Here is a 21402-nt window from a genome sequence, read left to right as displayed (position 1 = left end):
TTTATCATCCAGCAGCCCCCATAGCTGGCAGCTTGCAGGAAGCGCAGTGTCCCGTGTGGCTCCGCCCACTAACGAGTCATAGCCTATCCTGGTGATAGGCTGTGATGACATCATCACAGGTCCTTGAAAAAACTTCCACTAGCTACACGGGCCACATAGAAGTAGTCAGAGGGCCGGATGTGGCCCGCGGGATGTACATTTCCCAGGTCTGATCTTGCGTCTACTCATTTGAGGGTTTTCCAGACATGCTCTCTGCAGTGGGGGAGGAGTTAAGTTGTGACATCATCTATTGTTAGTAGTGATGTAATGATGGCTCCATGGTGTTATTTATAGAGGTTCTACCTTCTATTGTAATCCTATCTGTGATGTAAATGAGCTAACTACTGCAAAGAAAACTCCCACAGAATTGGCAAGTATCAGACTATTCTTAGGCTTGATGGTTGGAGTGAAAATTACAGTATATAGTACATATATATTACATATATAGACAGACATGGAAAATTCATTAAAATATCATCAAACATTCTTAAAGAAACATATTTGTAACACATTCCCTTTAAGGAGGTTATTCAGGTTAAAAAAATCAACTTCTCCCTAGGTGGTGTCAAGTCTAGTGAAGCAGATGGCTTTGACCTGCAATACCAAAAGCAACCTGTAGACCGGTGTGGTGCTGTTTACAGACTAGGAGTAGTAAGATTTGATCCCCGAGTCAGGAGGAACAATCCAAGAGCCAAGAAGTTTAACTCTATGTAAACCTCCACCCTCGGTAGACTGGATTGTGGGAAATTTGTACTGGCGTTCGAGTCCCCTTTAAGAAGAAGTCTTGGGTGACATCATTGTAAGGCAAAGTTTTGTTTTCCGAGTGTAGGCTTGTTGGCAAATTCATCACTGGCAACAAACATCGAAAGATTAACACGGGTGAAGAAAAAATAAATGTCTCTTGTTTCCTCGAAGGAAAAACACAAGACCGCAATCTCGGCGGAGGATGAGCTCGGCGTAATTGCCTGAATTCTGTAAGGATCAGTAGACTCTTTCCGTTGTAATTACGGCTGGTAAACAAGAGTTACCAAGATTTATTTTTATGGTCTTTTGTGTTTATGAAGCTCCTGGTCTTTGGTCTACGGCCAACACTTCACAATTTCTGCTTCCAACCTGGTCTCCGAAACGCGCCAGTCATCTAGAAAGGATTTGCAAATATTTACAGTGACATCTACTTATGAGACGTACTTGTTATCCTCCTTAGATCCCGGCCAATTGTTCTTCCCACCGGCCATTCAAGTAATTAGGCAGTCTCCAAAGCCGATCTAGCATGAAGCCCTGAATGTACAGTATCTATGCCCATGGTGACAATGCCGGGGGGCACAGAAGCGCCAAAGAAAAGAGTTGTGCTCCGGAGGCCGCACCAATATTCATAAATATTAGTACAGCTCGGAAAACCTGTCTCGCTTTATTGATGTCAGTGGCTAATTGAGAATTGATGGCGTCCTCTGGAATGTTAGCTAGGCCAAGCAAAATGGCTCTCGCTACTGTGTGAAAGTCTGTCTCCTGCATCAATGGGACCGGATTCTAATGGACTGGCGGAATTCTTGAGAATGTTCCAACTCAATGAAGAAATGGCCAATTCTAATGTATACTGGGACATAAAAACTGGGGTATAGTCAGATTGTAGAGGTAACTGGAGAACTAGGTCGTGGACATATTGATTTATTTCCCTTACAGAAAGAGGTAGTATAGATAGATAGATAGATAGATAGATAGATAGATAGATAGATAGATAGATAGATAGGAGGGAGATAGATAGATAGATAGATAGATAGATAGATAGATAGATAGATAGATAGATAGATAAATAGATAGATAGATAGATAGATAGATAGATAGGAGATAGATAAATGATAGATAGATAGATAGATAGATAGATAGATAGATAGATAGATAGATAGGAGATAGATAGATAGAAAGATAGATAGATATATAAATAGATAGATAGATAGATAGATAGGAGATAGATAGATAGATCAGAAAGACTGACAGACAGATAGATTGATTGATTGATGAGACAGATAGGTAGAACATATAGATAAAACCGATAGATACAATATAGATAGAAAGATAAATATCTGAGAAATAACACAGATATACGATAGAAACTTAAAGAGATAGCTAGATAGCTAGATAGATAGATAGATAGATAGATAGATAGATAGATAGATAGATAGATAGATGAGACAAGATAGAACAAATACATAGATCAAACATATTGTTATGAAAAAGAAGGAAGGAAAGGAGGGAGGGTGCCAATGTATAATATCAATACTAGATAGATAGATAGATTTTAAAAAAAGATAGGCAGATAATCATATAGATATGAGAAAGATAAACAGATAAAGATATGACAGATAGAAGATACATATAGGATAGAAGCCTAAAGAGATTAAAAAAAAATAATAGATAGATAGGAGATACAGTCCTATGAAAAAGTTTGGGCACCCCTATTAATCTTAATCATTTTTTGTTCTAAATATTTTGGTGTTTGCAACAGCCATTTCAGTTTGATATATCTAATAACTGATGGACACAGTAATATTTCAGGATTGAAATGAGGTTTATTGTACTAACAGAAAATGTGCAATATGCATTAAACCAAAATTTGACCGGTGCAAAAGTATGGGCACCCTTATCATTTTATTGATTTGAATTCCCCTAACTACTTTTTACTGACTTACTGAAGCACAAAATTGGTTTTGTAACCTCAGTGAGCTTTGAACTTCATAGCCAGATGTATCCAATCATAAGAAAAGGTATTTAAGGTGGCCAATTGCAAGTTGATCTCCAATTTGAATCTCCTCTGAAGAGTGGCATCATGGGCTACTCAAAACAACTCTCAAATGATCTGAAAACAAAGATTGTTCAACATAGTTGTTCAGGGGAAGCATACAAAAAGTTGTCTCAGAGATTTAACCTGTCAGTTTCCACTGTGAGGAACATAGTAAGGAAATGGAAGACCACAGGGACAGTTCTTGTTAAGCCCAGAAGTGGCAGGCCAAGAAAAATATCAGAAAGGCAGAGAAGAAGAATGGTGAGAACAGTCAAGGACAATCCACAGACCACCTCCAAAGAGCTGCAGCATCATCTTGCTGCAGATGGTGTCACTGTGCATCAGTCAACTATACAGCGCACTTTGCACAAATAGAAGCTGTATGGGAGAGTGATGAGAAAGAAGCCGTTTCTGCACGTACGCCACAAATAGAGTTGCCTGAGGTATGAAAAAGCACATTTGGACAAGGCAGCTTCATTTTGGAAACAAAAATTGAGTTGTTTGGTTATAAAAAAAGGCGTTATGCATGGCGTCCAAAAAGAAACAGCATTCCAAGAAAAACACATGCTACCCACTGTAAAATTTGGTGGAGGTTCCATCATGCTTTGGGGCTGTGTGGCCAATGCCGGCATCGGGAATCTTGTTAAAGTTGAGGGTCGCATGGATTCCACTCAGTATCAGCAGATTCTTGAGAATAATGTTCAAGAATCAGTGACGAAGTTGAAGTTACGCTGGGGATGGATATTTCAGCAAGACAATGATCCAAAACACCGCTCCAAATCCTCAGGCATTCATGCAGAGGAACAATTACAATGTTCTGGAATGGCCATCCCAGTCCCCAGACCTGAATATCATTGAACATCTGTGGGATGATTTGAAGCGGGCTGTCCATGCTCGGCGACCATCTAACTTAACTGAACTTGAATTGTTTGTCCAAAATACCTTTATCCAGGATCCAGGAACTGATTAAAAGCTACAGGAAGCGACTAGAGGCTGTTATCTTTGCAAAAGGAGGATGTACTAAATATTAATGTCACTTTTCTGTTGAGGTGCCCATACTTTTGCACTGGTCAAATTTTGGTTTAATGCATATTGCACATTTTCTGTTAGTACAATAAACCTCATTTCAATCCTGAAATATTACTGTGTCCATCAGTTATTAGATATATCAAACTGAAATGGCTGTTATAAACACCAAAATATTTAGAACTAAAAATGATTAAGATTAATAGGGGTGCCCAAACTTTTTCATAGGACTGTAGATAGATAGATAGATAGATAGATAGATAGATAGATAGATAGGAGATAGATAGATAGATAGATAGATAGATAGATAGATAGGAGATAGATAGATAGATAGATAGATAGATAGATAGATAGATAGGAGATAGATAGATAGATTAGATAGATAGATAGATAGATAGATAGATAGATAGATAGATAGGAGATAGATAGATAGATAGATAGATAGATAGATAGGAGATAGATAGATAGATAGGAGATAGATAGATAGATAGATAGATAGATAGATAGATAGATAGATAGATAGGAGATAGATAGATAGATAGATAGATAGATAGATAGATTAGATAGATAGGAGATAGATAGACAGATAGATAGGAGATAGATAGATAGATAGATAGATAGATAGGAGATAGATAGATAGATAGATAGATAGATAGATAGATAGATAGGAGATAGATAGATAGATAGATTAGATAGATAGGAGATAGATAGACAGATAGATAGGAGATAGATAGATAGATAGATAGATAGATAGATAGATAGGAGATAGATAGATAGATTAGATAGATAGATAGATAGATAGATAGATAGATAGATAGATATCTTACCACAGAAGACAATGAAAGCCAGTGAAAAGTCACTGATACATATTTTTTCAATGACTTTTCATTTGGCTTTTGTTGTCTTCTGATAGATAGATAGATAGATAGATAGATAGATAGATAGATGATAGATAGATAGAAGATGTAGCACAGTTTTCTGAATATTCGGAAACCTGTTCACCTCTCTCAAAAATCTGTGCAGAGTAATACAGTAAGTATGGTCCACAGGGAGGGGGAGGAGGGGGATGTAGGTGCAGGTTTATCTCTGTATATATCTCTACATGCTGTGGGATATGTGATGTTATGTCTATGGGGGTGTGGGGTAAACATTAGACTGTTAGCAGACCCTAACATAATGGTCAGGATCTGCCAAAACATTTGAAGCAGGTATTTGACTGTGTGTCATAAACACCGTCGCTGTTGTTCTTCATACATGTGTCATAGACATGTACCATTACCCAGGAATGAGACAACCTATACATGTATTTACACTACTGGCATGGAAGTGAATGGCTAATCTGGTTTCAACATACACAGCGTATTCATGGTTGTACATAAGCTCCAGCAGTCTTTTATATACTGTACTTTGTATACCTTCTAACAGATTTCTAGGTCTCTGCTTATGGCCATTTAATAGTCACTGTTTACATCTAGAGGCTGAAAACTGATCCAGGTCATGAGGTGGATACACAGGTGTAGGGTTCGTACATTGCTCCTGCTACTCTCTCACCTACAAATATTATCTTACACCTTCTCTACAAGCAGACCTGTCATTATCTACATTATTTCCCCATTGTGGGACTATTAAAGGAATATCTATCTATTATGGCATGGACAGGTCACTGCTTGCTATAAGATCAGCACACTCCTCTCCTGCTGCTGTCATCACTGCCATTAACTAACTGACTTCAGAGTATTTGATCCTATGACATTGCCTCTGTCACATATAACCCTGTCCTCCTAAACATAATCACATAAGTATATAGGTCACTTCCTCCTACAGGATCACCACACTCTTCTCCTGCTGCTGTCCTGATGTCCACGACCTAATTGACTTTAGAACGTTCCATTACTGTTCATGCCATTACACTGTGGATATATGTAAAAGACACTGTTCTCAAACATACCAACCCATTAGTGGTCAGGTCACTGCCTCTCACAAAAGCAGTACGTTCCTCCCCTGCTGCTGTCATCATCGACATGACATGATTGGTTTTAAGAGTATTCTGTCCTACGACATTGTCCTTGTCACATATACGGTAGTATAATACTGTACTCATGAACATAATCACATAAGTAGATAGGTCACTGCCTGCCAGAGGGTCAGCACACTCTTCTGCTGAGTTCCCCTTTCCTATGACCTATTTGTCTGTAGAGTATTCACTTTTTGTTCGAGGCCAACCATACACCAGTAAATGACAATGACACAGGTCATTGCCTCCTACATAGTCAGCACACTATACACTTCCTGCCGTCATCACTGCCCTGACCTACGCGGAGTTTACGTCACGACACTGTCCATATTTTTATAAGACTCTTCCAAATATCCTTACATGACAGTCACACAGGGCACTGCCTCCTACAGAATCATCACACTTCTCTCTTGCTGCTGTCATTATTGCCATGACCTACATGGCTTTAGCGTATTCTGACATTATTCCCTTTATGACACCGTGTGAAATTTTATGAGAATCTCTCCAAATGTCATTACAGTCACACAGGTCACTGCCTCCCATAAAGTCAACACACTCTTACCCTACTGCTGTCATCACATCCATGACCTACATGGCTTTAGTGCATTCCCTACAGTTTTCCTTTCATGACACTGTCTTCATTTTTATGACACTGTCTTTATTTTTATGAGACACAAAGGTTACTGCCTCCTACAAAGGCAGCACACTCTTCTCCTGCTGTTGACATCACTTCCATGACCTACAAGGCTTTAGAGGACTCCCTACAGTTTTCTCTTCATGACACTGTCTGTATTTTTAAAAGTCTCTCTCCAAACGTTCCTATATGACAGTAACAAAGGTCACTGCCTCCCACAAAGTCAGCACACTCTTCTCCTGCTGCCGTCATCCTTCCCACAGTGTAATATACATTGTAATGTTTTCAAATCTACAGGAGGAAAACTGTCCATGAACATGACGCTGAACAAATGTACCTAACTCCCAAGATGAGCTCATCTGCCCGGACTTCCTTGAGGGTCAAGTGGACACTTCGAGTAACGGACTAGTCAAGGTCTCGCACTCTCAAGTAAAGTAGCACCTTTCTTCGACACTTGTCATTTTCTTGGTTGCTTCAAAGGCCCCACTGTCATTGCTGCGCAGTACAGGGCGCTGGGCTAATGTTTACTATAGCTCGCATGGCGTATGTTTCCACAGTCCTGTTACGAAACGCAAACTGGCGGCTAAATGACCAATAAAAGTATGAGAATTTGGGAAAAAGGACTAATGATTCTGGCTAAAATTCCCTGCCTTATTCTCCTGGGGGAGCCGGATAACAGTAGATCTTCTGTTTTCTATTCCCTCTCTCTTGAATGCAATGAGAGACGAGCACAAGACTCAATGGTCCTGCGTTGCCAAACCACCTCGTTGTCACAGCAGCCGTGCAAATTGCCAAAATAACATGTAAATTCTGTCAAACTCGGCTGCCCGGATTATTCTCACTAGTAAGACACTGAGCAACGTTTCAGCAGATCTGACTGCAAAGCGCCGACATCCAAATATTACCACACCCTGACCATTCTTATCCACACCCAACCATACTAGAAAGAAGTGGGACACAAAAGAGATTCCTTGTGTTAGGACAGTAAGGGGGAATGTTAATACTTAGATATATATACAATAAAACATACAGCGTGCATACAATATCTACGTATCAGAGATGCTGCCATAATATTGGCCAAATCATAGTGTCATCCTAAATAATACCGCCATATGGTGGCAAAATACTGTAGAAGGTCGACATCATAAGGTGACTGCATAACAGTACCATACATATCTGCATCTGTATCAGTGCCCTATCTATCTATCTATCTATCTATCTATCTATCTATCTATCTATCTATCTATCTACATATCCATCCATCCATCCATCCATCCACATATCTATCTATCTATCTATCTATCTATCTATCTATCTATCTATCTATCTATCTATCTATCTATTCACATATCTATCTATCTATCTATCTATCTATCTATCTATCTATCTATCTATCCATGACCTACTATCTATCTATCTATCTATCCATCCATATATTCATCTATCTATCTATCTATCCACATATCTATCTATCTCCTATCTATCTATCTCCTATCTATCTATCTATCTATCTATCTATCTATCTATCTATCTATCTATCTATCTATCCATCCATATATTCATCTATCTATCTATCTATCTATCTATCTATCTATCTATCCACATATCTATCTATCTCCTATCTATCTATCTATCTATCTATCTATCTATCTATCTATCTATCTATCTATCCATCCATCCATCCATCCATCCATCCATCCATCCATCCATCCATCCATCCATCCATCCATCTATCTATCTATCTATCTATCTATCTATCTATCTATCTATCTATCTATCTATCCATCCTTCAGTCAATTCCTCTGTCTAACCCCCTATCTATGTCTGTCCAGATATACATGTACCGTATCCCTCCACCTATACACACATCTATCCTCTCCAGTTATCTATATACCAGTCTATCTATATATCTATCCATCTACCCATTTACCCATTTATGCGCCATCCATCTACGAAATGCAATAATTTCTTCCCATCATAAGAAAACCCGCAAAACAGCAGGACGCAAACCCCCTACGATGTTCTCCAGAGAGATCACCTCCGTCCCCATACCGCAGAGCCAATCTGAAGCCCTTGAAGCCAATAGTCTCAATGGTTTACATTTCTTGCGGAATTCAGTCCTTCCCACTAGATTTAAAACAGACAATGGCCAACTTTCTCCTCAAACGTCAACCATCTGTCTACAACTTGTCGAGCCAAGGCTTCAATAGAAGAAAGATGTCAGATATTACGGCCTCGGCCTCCTCTCATTGCTACTTTCCTCTTTGTGTATTCCTTGCTACCTCTGCCTCGCCCCATCATTTCTCGCCCTGGTCACTGTAACCTCTCACTGGCTGCCATTATGGGAATTTCTTCTCAATTAAATATCACTATATGGAAGTCACAATAGATATTATATCAGGCAATAAAGAGGTAACCCCATCATGAGGCCTTCTTCTACTTCCACCCATGTGATCAGTTGATCGCTTCAGAAAGTTCCATCTAGCTATGTGTTTTACCTGCAGTGACCTCTACAGGCAAAATGTGGTATTACAGGAGTGGATGTTCAACTATATAATACATGGATGGGCTGGGTCCACAAGACTTGTTTGCAGTGACTTTCTTCTCTGGTTTATGGGGGGGGAGACTTTCTCTATGATGTTTCTGTACCTTAATAGGGCACAAGTACAGGGGTGCTATAATGAGATGCCACTATATGAGATATACTGACAATAGATGATGTCACAGCTTATCTTCTTCCCTTCCCTGCAAAGAGCATGGCTAGAAAATTCTTCTATAGATCTCAATCAGCAGATAAAACTGAGTAACTTTGTAAATAATGTACAATACATAGTGTCACTTACAAATCCTAAATTACATTTTCTATCATACTCCAGAGCTGAATTCACATCTCTGCTGGTTGTCATTGGAAACAGTCAACAACCCCAAACAACTTAGCCAAACTCCAATATAGCAAATGAGACTGAAGTGACTACAGCAGCAGAATAGTGAGCGCAGCTCTGGAGTATAATACAGGATGTAACTCAGGATCAGTACAGGATAAGTAATGTAATGTATGTACACAGTGACTGCACCAGCAGAATAGTGAGCGCAGCTCTGGAGTATAATACAGGATATAACTCAGGATCAGTACAGGATAAGTAATGTATGTACACAGTGACTGTACCAGCAGAATAGTGAGCGCAGCTCTGGATATAATACAGGATGTAACTCAGGATCAGTACAGGATAAGTAATGTAATGTATGTACACAGTGACTGCACCAGCAGAATAGTGAGCGCAGCTCTGGAGTATAATACAGGATATAACTCAGGATCAGTACAGGATAAGTAATGTAATGTATGTACACAGTGACTGCACCAGCAGAATAGTGAGCGCAGCTCTGGAGTATAATACAGGATATAACTCAGGATCAGTACAGGATAAGTAATGTATGTACACAGTGACTGTACCAGCAGAATAGTGAGCGCAGCTCTGGATATAATACAGGATGTAACTCAGGATCAGTACAGGATAAGTAATGTAATGTATGTACACAGTGACTGCACCAGCAGAATAGTGAGCGCAGCTCTGGAGTATAATACAGGATATAACTCAGGATCAGTACAGGATAAGTAATGTAATGTATGTACACAGTGACTGCACCAGCAGAATAGTGAGCACAGCTCTGGAGTATAATACAGGATGTAACTCAGGATCAGTACAGGGTAAGTAATGTAATGTATGTACACAGTGACTGTACCAGCAGAATAGTGAGCGCAGCTCTGGAGTATAATACAGGATAAGTAATGTAATGTAATGTATGTACACAGTGACTGTACCAGCAGAATAGTGAGTGCAGCTCTGGAGTATAATACAGGATGTAACTCAGGATCAGTACAGGGTAAGTAATGTAATGTATGTACACAGTGACTGTACCAGCAGAATAGTGAGTGCAGCTCTGGAGTATAATACAGGATAAGTAATGTAATGTATGTACACAGTGACTGCACCAGCAGAATAGTGAGCACAGCTCTGGAGTATAATACAGGATGTAACTCAGGATCAGTACAGGGTAAGTAATGTAATGTATGTACACAGTGACTGTACCAGCAGAATAGTGAGCGCAGCTCTGGAGTATAATACAGGATAAGTAATGTAATGTATGTACACAGTGACTGTACCAGCAGAATAGTGAGTGCAGCTCTGGAGTATAATACAGGATGTAACTCAGGATCAGTACAGGATAAGTAATGTAATGTATGTACACAGTGACTGTACCAGCAGAATAGTGAGCGCAGCTCTGGAGTATAATACAGGATATAACTCAGGATCAGTACAGGATAAGTAATGTAATGTATGTACACAGTGACTGTACCAGCAGAATAGTGAGCGCAGCTCTGGAGTATAATACAGGATAAGTAATGTAATGTATGTACACAGTGACTGTACCAGCAGAATAGTGAGCGCAGCTCTGGAGTATAATACAGGATAAGTAATGTAATGTATGTACACAGTGACTGTACCAGCAGAATAGTGAGCGCAGCTCTGGAGTATAATACAGGATGTAACTCAGGATCAGTACAGGATAAGTAACACATTATATATAGACACAATTCTATATCTAAACAGAGGATCAAAGGTCATACCTATGAATATAGGCATTATAAACTCTGTACAACATGTCAGACTATGTCAGCACCATATGAGTAACATATAATACAAGGTATAAGGTAAACACTGAGCCTCTGGACTCCATACACTTCAATGTGCGTGAGTCTGGTTCATATAACATAGCTTGAAATTGACTTTCTTGCCGTTCCTTTGATGCCTTCAGAGTTAATGTATGAGGTCAGGAATATTCACCAGAGACTTGTGAAACACTGACTTGAAGGGGAGCTCTTTGCAGATGGGGAGGATGCACCTGCACAGGCCTCTTCTCTAACGCCAGTCCTGCTCCCACAGCCAAAACAAAAGGATGTATTCTCCAGGCCGCCGTAACCAGAGCTGAAGGGACGCATCCATATAACCTGCTAATTACACCAAATCACCAGCGATGTTCTCAAAGCCATCCCAATCAGTCAGATCCAGGCCTTACAATAACAAAACAGACTTACCGGGAATCTACAAAATCCACTTCAATTACAACAAATAATCTGATATTACAGGACGACTAAGCCTGACATACTGTACCTGCCAGTCAAACTAACCGCCAATATTAGCCAACAATCCCCAGTAATGCTAAGAAGTCACAGGGGTTGTCCAGAATTAGACAATGGTGTATTTTACAGAAAGAGCGCCACCCTTGTGTGCAGGTTGCATCTGGTATTGCAGCAAATCTTTAGCCAACTATAAACTGCACAGCTTCGACGTAGGATACAGCTCATCCACAAGAGTGGGAATGGTGATGGGACAAAGGAAGGCCCAGAAAGCAACTAGTAATGTCATAGAAGCCAAAAAAGATCTTGTCAAATGTACTGTTAAAAGAGAACCTTTCACCAAATCCAGAGTCCAACTCTTTCCATTCTTCAATCGATGTTGCTCCACTGATTCTGGATCAGTTGGAATTTTTTCTCTAGCCCCCACCATTCCTGAGTAATCAGTGCTGTCAGTTTAAACACCCAATATGCTAATTAGGCTCACTACTGTCAGGTGGGCGGTCCTATATGGGAGCAGATAGTCTGGGACTGCCCACCTGACAATATAGAGTCTAATTAGTATATTGGGTTTTGAATCTAACTGCACTGATTGCTCAGGAGTGGTGGGGGCTAGAGAAAAAGTCCAACCGTGCCACAATCAGTGGATGGGCACCCAATGAAAGATGCAAAAAAGTTGGTGGAGATAGTGAAAGCTCCTCTTTTATTGATCCTGTAGTCACACATCTATAAAAACATTGTGCACCCACTTGTCATGTGACATTGAGGATTTCCCCTTTAGTACCTCACCGTTAGCCAAGTAGTGTATCTCGCGATGGAGGACTACCCAACTGTCTTATTAGTCAGCCGACTTTCCTGCAATGGATATTCAACAAAATGTGTCTCAGAATAATTCAGAATTTCATCACAATAGAGCATTAGACGCTGGTGCCGAGACTTTTCATCCATATTCACATTCAACACAGAAATTTAGCCGCAATGCACAATCTTTTCCCCATCAAATATATATAATCTCAAAAAATTACACCAAAACGTGTAGAATTTGTGATGTGTCCATATTATGATGGTAAAACTAAGATCTCTCGAGCATCCACCCTAAGTATGACTTAGTACAGATACTTGAATGCACTAGTATTACCTTCAACAAGTTAGAGACAAATTTTTTAGGACAGGGGGCTTCCCTCTAATCCCTCGCGGGAAAGTTAGGGCACCTACCGTTGTTGTGAGCACCAAAAGTGATCCCTCTTATGGGTCTTCCTTGCTCTTTGTATGCCCTGGGTTGTAACCAGGGCTGTGAAGTCAGAGTCAAAGAGTCGGGTTGTAGAGTTGGAGTCAATTTTGGTAGAAGTTGGGAAAAAGTTATTCCATCTTCTCAATAAAATAATAAACCATTATTAATTTTATAATTATTGATACTTTATAATTATTTAGTTGTATAGCTTTATTGGCTGTCTAATAAATTATAGGAGACTTCCAATGTTTTGTCTGACCGTGGCCACCAGCAATTTTTGAAAAAGTTGTAGATGGGCTGTGGAAAAATAGAGGAACTAGAGTCGGTGGCTTGGCCTATTGTATTTTATAGAACCAAGACAACCCATAGCTTGAGCATGGTGCAAAAAGACCAGTTAAAAATTTTGGAAAGTCCTAAACGTCTTCTACAGGGGGTGGCTTAGGAAGAAAGCTTCTCCTGAACCAAAGGAGAAGTGGCAAGATGGGCAGATAATCTGGATTCAGCATTTCAAAAACTTTGAAAGCATCTGGCCATACGTGTCACTTGTAGTGGCCAACTTTCAGGAATGGATGGGTCCAGTCCAAAAGAGTGGAAGATTGGTTGTATCTAAGGGAAATCTCTCTATGATGTCCGTAGAATAGACGTTGTCCTCATGTACCAACTTTTTAGGTGTTTTTTCCAGTATGAAGAAGATGTTCTCCATAGTCAAGAGTTAAATATCAAACCTAGTCTTTGGTTTTGGCTCAGTTGAGAAAACAGGTCATCAATAACGCGTAGAAATAAATATTGTAACGTAACAGTCTGCCGTCAGCCCATTATACATCTTAGATTTCCAACATTTGTTTGTAAAAGCTGTATGATACCAGACGATACGTAGGCTTTCTATAGAGAGCAGGCTCCAGAGCCCATTACTCCCAGGCCAGCCCCGTGTTTACTGTACTATGGGCCGATAAAGTCCACCGAACAAAAACACACTAACATTTTGAAAGTTTTAGCATAAGCGCAAATAAACATTTCCCAAAGTCTTCTATTTTTTTGCAGGGTCACCGATGTCTGGAAGCCGTCACTTCGTACACGATAAACACAATGTTGAAGGAAATGGGGGTGGCGGGGCATTACCCAGCGATTGCACAACCGCATTCTGAATTATTCAGTACGGTATTGTGTGTCCCTACCTTGGGGCAAGGAAATTGAAGTGTAATTATCTCTCTCGCTCGCTTCTGCATAATGTCAGCGCAATAAACCCAGCTTCAGTTTTCAATTAGTCTCATTAACTCTCCAACCCATCGAGAACAAAGGAACGTGTGATAGCATATACCACTGATTTAATCCCAAACCCAAAGTCATTCAATAGACAGCGGTATTTCAATATTTCATGACACGTGATGAATGAAGTGGGTACGATGTGATGATGCCATTGGGAAGATAGAATTACAAGATGGAATGATGCAATGATGAGTAATGTAGATTATTACTGAGAGGATATGGTGGCTATAGATGGTTGACTTCTCAGCAGAAACAATCCCTAAGACATTTGCCTGATGACTAAAGAGGTCACTTACATTAGTCCCTGTCCATATTGTATCTTTCAATCTAAATCCCAATTTAAAGGGGACCTTTAACCAACTCCATCAACTCCAACTCTTTGTATCCTTCAAAAGATGATGCTCCACTGAGTCCAGCGCAGTTGGAATTTTCTCTCTAGCCCTCACCAATCCAGAGCAATCACTTCTCGTATTTTCAGTATAATTCAGCTGTCTTCTTTTAGGTGGGTGGTTCCTGATTCAGCCAAGGACCGCCCACCCGACCACAGTGTGACTGAGCTTAAAGTTCCAGATGGGATTACTCGGGAATGGTGAGGGCTAGAGAAAAAATTTCAACTGTGCCAGAATCAGCGGAGTGCCACCTATTGAGGGATGAAATTAGGTGGAGGTCCTCTTTAATCAGTCTGTTTTGTGGAGTGTGGGAGTAAACTTGAATGCCTGGAGAGAACCCATATTAACACAAGGAGAATGTACAATCTCCATGCAGATGTTGCTCATGGCTGGATTTTAAGCCAAGTTAACTTCAGTAACTACAATGGCGGAATTAATGGTGTTTTCCCCTTGTGAATCACCGCCTCCATTGCCAAGATATCACTGTTTTTGTCAATATGCTCTTTGGAGCCCCATAGCTCTTTGGAGCAATGGGGGTGTTGACATTTCTCCAACATTCTCATTATCCATAAAAGGTGTCTAACAAGTTAAAAATGCCTCCTAAACCAATGACAGTGCCATGTACGGGTTTTCAATAAAAGCAGAAACATACCATTGTGGATACAAACCAATGAAACAATGCAGAGATAATCATCTATTTCATAAGTATGAGAATCACCCGGCAAGTGCACTGGAGACGGGGCCTAATTTGCCACATTTGTCTACAGGCATGGTTATTCATGGCTAAAGGAACAGCACTAGGTAGCAATTTGAGAGGAGACCAGGAGCACTTGCAGCTGCCTGTAAGCAAACATAGCAAATCAGCCCCGCCCCTGATGCACTTTAAGGTTGAATTACATATACATGAAAAAGATGATTATCCCTCCATTGCTTCATCAGATTATGGCCATACAGGTATGTTTTTGCTCCTATTAAAGGCCAATATTATTGGTGTGGGAGGCATGTTCGACAAGACAGACTCCCTTTAAGTGCTCTACCCCATCCCCCACCCCTGCTGATTGACAGCTTTTTCTCTATGCACAGTATAGGGACAAAGCTGTCAATTAGCATCAGGACAGCAAAGCAATCTTAGTGGTGCCTTCAAAAGGCAATATATTTGAGGGTCTCCCCAGGGTATAAATCTTGGGGATTATGACTTTATTGACTCTTCAAATGTCCTCAACATTTTTCCCTTGTATCACATAGTAATACGTATAGGGCATAGCGGTCTACCCTAAAAATCCAAATCCTATGTGCGCAGTATAACCCCAATCCTCCGTCCGCCCCTCTGTTCTGCACTGCTTGACTTTTACACTGACACAATTCAAGGCTAAACAAACTCCAGATGGTAGCAGTGAATGAATATGTAATGGGTATAACAAGGCGCGCAGGAAATGCTGGGGAGCTATTATGGTGGAACCTATAATTGAAATGTATTATAGCTGGAGACATAATAAATTAGCAGTTGTGGCTGTGTCATCATCAGAGGACATGGTAACGCTACCCAGGGTTATGACATACTCCGCAGAAACTTCTAGAGGCCATGCTGCAATGCTTGCTAATGTTTTGCACATATTGGAGATTATATAAGAGCTAAAGGTCCCGGCGTGAAAACTATTCACTAAGATATCTTGAATATTTTTGTGCACGTGGCCAGAGAGGGTTTTGTGGCCCCAAATCCAGTTTACTATCCAGAGTATATGGGGGTCCTACACCTGGACCCTGCACAGATTAAGTGTTGCAGCAGTCCATGGGTGTCCGAAGCTGCTAGTGGATGGGCAGCACGTAATAAGGAATAAGAGTGCCGCAGTCCACTGCATAGTGGTGGCGCCAATGCTGTGCCGCCATACTGCAGCAGATTTTGGCACCTGGAGGCTGCTGCAATAGCTGGTGTGTTCTGGGTCTGGGTTTTGGCCCCCACATACCCCATACTGACTTTATCTTGTGGATAGGTCATTTATTAGAGGCCGGAATTTTTGATAAATTCAACGTCCAATTCTGTGTTAGATTCCAAGGCGTATTTTCCACCTCCCATTCATTTTAATGGGAATTCCCAGGCAGAATTGGCCTGAAGTATTGTATTAGTGAAGCATACAATATACACAGTATACACAGTATACACTATATTAATACAATGCATAGAGCACACACATGCAGATAATAGTACAAGGCCTATCTTGAGTGGCAACTCCTGGTTACAAACTATACTCGAGGCATAAGGGGGTTGTTTCCATCACCTTACACATCTATAACACCAGGCAGATACCACCATAACAATGGTAGTGTGCCCCACATACAGTGCCAACCAGGCAGCCCCATAAACAGCTTCAACCAGGAACAAGGCCAAACTGGGAACCTCATAAACATTGGCAGCTAGAAATCTTCCATAAAAAGTCCCAGCCGTACCCAAGTGCCAGATGAAGAGCCACCATTAACACCCATTAAGAACCCCTAAATACAATACTAGCCATAAAGTCCCCCCCAAATTACCAGACATAAACAGTGGAGACAAAATGAGCCCCATTAAAAGTACCTGTCTAGCTATGCCCCTGGCTCCACTGTTTCTGGAACAGTTGCAATTTTTTCTCTAGCCCCCGCCGTTCCTGAGCAATCATTGCTGTTAGTTTCAGCACAATGATTCTCTCTACTGTCAAGTGGGTGTTTCTTGTCTTTCTGCTCTGGCACAGGACCGCCCACCTGACAGTAGAGTCCATAACTGTGCTGAAACTTACAGCAATGTTTGCTCAGGAACGGTGGGGGCTAGAGAAAAATTTCCAACCGTGCCAGAATCAGTAGAAGGACGGCTATTAAAGGAATTGGTGAAATGCCTACATTAAGATCTGCCTCTTCATCCTTCCCGCACAGAAAATGAAACACATCAGCCTCTACTTGTATAATGCATTTCTATGTTTACTATTCCTTTAAAGGGGTTGTCCAGGAATTTTGCAAAAATAGTGACCCTGGACTCACTTTTGCTTCAATTGGGCTCAGCAGTAATACCGTCATAGTCATGGACAAGTATGGGAAAAAAAAGAAGACCCTTTTCTCTAAATACAGAGAAATCCTACAAAACATGTGGTGGTGCCCTTTAAGAGGATAGACACTGCACTATGTACAGTATCTTGTCGCTTTAGCCAAAAAATCGAGAATACTATTGAGACGTATTGAGACGTATATCCTAATGTCTGACGTGGATTCTATATACAGCGTGAAAACAGCTTTACGAGTCATGAGATGTTTCCTAAAACAAGGCACTAATTATAAATCGTCACATATCCGGATAGAACGGCTATTTCTAGAGCTACAGTAGCTTATAATGTACAACCCGCAATAAATACTTCCTGGCGTCCAGTCAAATACTAGAGTTGTCTTTCCATTTCCACGCAGCAGTGTGAATCCCATATGACGAGAAGGTCATAAAATCAGGCATGGAAGAAATAAAAGCAAATAATATGGAATTCCTGAAGCTTATGGCCTTGTTACAAAGAATCGCGACAAATAAAGTTTTTAGAATCTTCTAAAAGCTATGGAACATTTAAAGGGATTGTCGGGGTAATAATGTTAGGTTAACAATGGGTCAGCGTGGCATTAATACAGAAGAAAAGAAGTTATACTCACCTCACTGATCCTCACTGAGGATCCCCAACTTCCTGATAGTCTCTACTTCCTGTTCAAACAGGAAATAACTGATCAGCCAATAACTGGCTCATGATTGGCTGGCAGGCCATTTCCTGTGTGTTGAAAGGGAACAGGAAGTAAAGAGCAGAGACCAACCTGTGAAGCATTGGAACGGGACAGGTGAGTATCCAAGTTGTCACAGGCAGAATGTGAATCGTGGATACATACATGATATAATGTTTACCACATCAGGTGACCTCAAACTGACCTCGATTTATAGGTTATGGATAGCTTAAGCCGGTCAATTTACAGTGAGGCCTTTTTTGTGAAGTGCCCACATCATATATGATAGGGAGCTTGGAGGTTGTGGGAGCCTTCTACTGGGCCCGGGAGATTTGGCCAGGCGATCCAAGCAACCCTGCGGCCCGGACCTAACAAAACGCAGGTCGGGTCGGTCAGTTAGAAGCGCGAGGCCCTTAAACTCAACCAGCCCATAAGCAAGCAAAGAGTAAAAGAGACATAGAAATCTGTTATATTGAAATTTCTCACTCCGAAATTATTGTGTCAATGTGAAATACTTAAAGAAGCCCACAAAAAAATGGGCCGGGCCAGCGAGCGGGGCCCTGCGGTCCGGACCTAACCGATAAACACAGGTCGGTTAGAAGCGCGACCCCTTAACCAGCCCTATAAGCAAGCAGAGAGTGAATCAATGTGAAATACTTCAATAAAACCACAATCCGGTATTTATTGTTATTATTTTTTTTGTAGCGCCCTCCTGGGCCTAAAGCGGCTCGAACTGAATATAGAATGGAATATTTTTATTTTATATTCAATTCGAGCCGCAGAGGTCTAAAGAAAGCTGATTCGTAAGCGCGGGGCCCTTACCCAACTCAAGTAAACAATTGAAAGATCGGTAGGGCTACGTGTTACTGTGCTGGAAATAAAGAAATCAGTCATAAATCGAAAACTGTCAGTCAGTAAGAAGCCAAGGATATTGCCTGCAATTACTATTTTAGCTATATCGAGGTTCATTGTATTGAATCTTAAGTTTAGTAGATTTGTAACAGGAAGACTCTAATACAGTCTATTAGTTAGAACCTGGTTTCTCCAGACCTCGTTTATTCGGATCTCCAGATTATCCACATCCACTTGTAATAAAAAATCTATTTTTTCTGGAAATAAAGTATACTATTACAGACCATATTATGCACATTTAAATGGCCACGGGTTTTCAATGCTTTGCTAAAATCAATAGTAAAAGTAAAACGTCGCGATTCTTCTGTTCGTACACTGTACTGTCCTGCAGCTGTAGCTCTCGCTGTGGTACTGTATGTAGACGAGGGAGGAGTGTGTCCGTGGTGAGTCACAGCGAATGGCAGAAGGAAGGGGCAGTGACCTTCGCCAACCTTCCTCCTCCAACCCCTCTCTCCACACACACGGGCACACATTGGCGATTCACTCTCAGAATCCTGTATGCGACTGAGTAGTGTAGAGGGCGGAGTTAGTTCACATTGCGCCAGTCAGGGGCGTAACTACCGTGGTAGTAGTGGAAGCGGCTGCCACAGGGCCCGGGACATCTGAAAAGACCCCAGAGTATAATAATTGTTTATGGGTGTCCACAGTGGGGCATAATACTGTGTGCAGGGGCCACTATGGGGTACAATACTGTGTGCAGGGGCCACTATGGGGGATAATACTGTGTGCAGGGGCCACTATGGGGGATAATACTGTGTGCAGGGGCCACTATGGGGAATAATACTGTGTGCAGGGGCCACTATGGGGAATAATACTGTGTGCATGGGCCACTATGGGGGATAATACTGTGTGCAGGGGCCACTATGGGGGATAATACTGTGTGCAGGGGCCACTATGGGGGATAATACTGTGTGCAGGGGCCACTATGGGGGATAATACTGTGTGCAGGGGCCACTATGGGGAATAATACTGTGTGCAGGGGCCACTATGGGGGATAATACTGTGTGCAGGGGCCACTATGGGGCATAATACTGTGTGCAGGGGCCACTAAGGAACATAATACTGTGTGCAGGGGCCGCTGAGGGACATAATACTGTGTGCAGGGGCCGCTGAGGGACATAATAGTGTGTGCATGGGGCCACTATGGGGGATAACACTGTGTGCAGGGGTCACTATGGGGGATAATACTGTGTGCAGGGGTCACTATGGGGGATAATACTGTGTGCAGGGGCCACTACCGGGCATAATAGAGCGCGCAGGATTGCAGAGGAGGGGGTCAGTCGAGGTCTTCGTTGTCGGTGTTGGTCAGGGGGGACCCCATGTCAAAAGTTCGCAACAGAGCCCCGCCATTCCTAGTTAGGCCACTGGTGCCAGTCTTTAGTTCTCGCATTTGAGTAGTGCTGTTGACGTATGTAGTAGTGATTGTGTGAGTCGGCGTATGTTTATTCCATACCCCCCAGTAAGTAGGGCCCCGCCAAAGTCAATTGCCCAGGGCCCTGGATCCGCCACTGGAATTGCCTACTCTTTTTAGATGCCAGGAGGAGGTCACCCCTTTTGTGCAGGAGCCTCCCAGACATTTCGGAAGAATTGGCAGGTATAATATAATCCATCCACATTGGGTCCATATTGCGGCCTCATCATATGGACCCTCTTCCGTTCTACGGAACTAAACTTAGATCATCATAGGTCCAGGTACAGAAACCATAATATGACCCAATTCCTGGATGCTAAATGGGTTGTCTACTAAAGGCCTCAACTTTTATCCAGATAAGGAAAAGGTGACAAAAAACATTTTTTATTCTGGAGGACTCAACACATCCAGAACCATGTAATACTTCATTTCTCCTGCGGTGGTGCTGCAGGAACATAGAACACCCATACAATTACCCACAGATTTTTTTTAAAGCAAGCCCTTTGAGCCTGATATATTGTTCCTACAGCAGGGTGATATGTACTGTAGACAGGGTAAATGGGGGGAGGCTCCTGCTGCAGCCAGTTGTCTTACAGTCAGTTACAGAATAGGAGGAAGGGAAGGAAAATGACTAAGGCCCTATGACAGAGATTTTTTTTTTAATATATTTCTCCATTTTAATTATAATGTAACACAAATAGGATCACGAGGAGAATATTTTTTCTGCACTTTTCATTTCCTGTTTAGTTTTTTTTTTTTACAAATCTATTTTTATTGCATTTTTTTTCAATTCACATAGGAATGTTTCTCTACTTAACCAAGGTGCTTAGTCCCTATGCTCACAACC

The 21402-nt window shown here is 41.3% G+C and overlaps 1 protein-coding gene across 1 annotated transcript in view; it reads right to left on the bottom strand.

Annotated features, from left to right (window-relative positions):
* The window catches only part of TGFB2 (transforming growth factor beta 2), a 93385-nt gene that overhangs the window by 16594 nt on the left and 55389 nt on the right, over window positions 1-21402 (bottom strand). The gene's annotated exons all lie outside the window — the stretch shown is intronic.

This window comes from Leptodactylus fuscus, chromosome 3 (assembly GCF_031893055.1).
Source record: "Leptodactylus fuscus isolate aLepFus1 chromosome 3, aLepFus1.hap2, whole genome shotgun sequence".
Classification (NCBI taxonomy): Eukaryota; Metazoa; Chordata; class Amphibia; order Anura; family Leptodactylidae; genus Leptodactylus; species Leptodactylus fuscus.
This window is presented reverse-complemented; position numbering and strand designations above follow the sequence as displayed.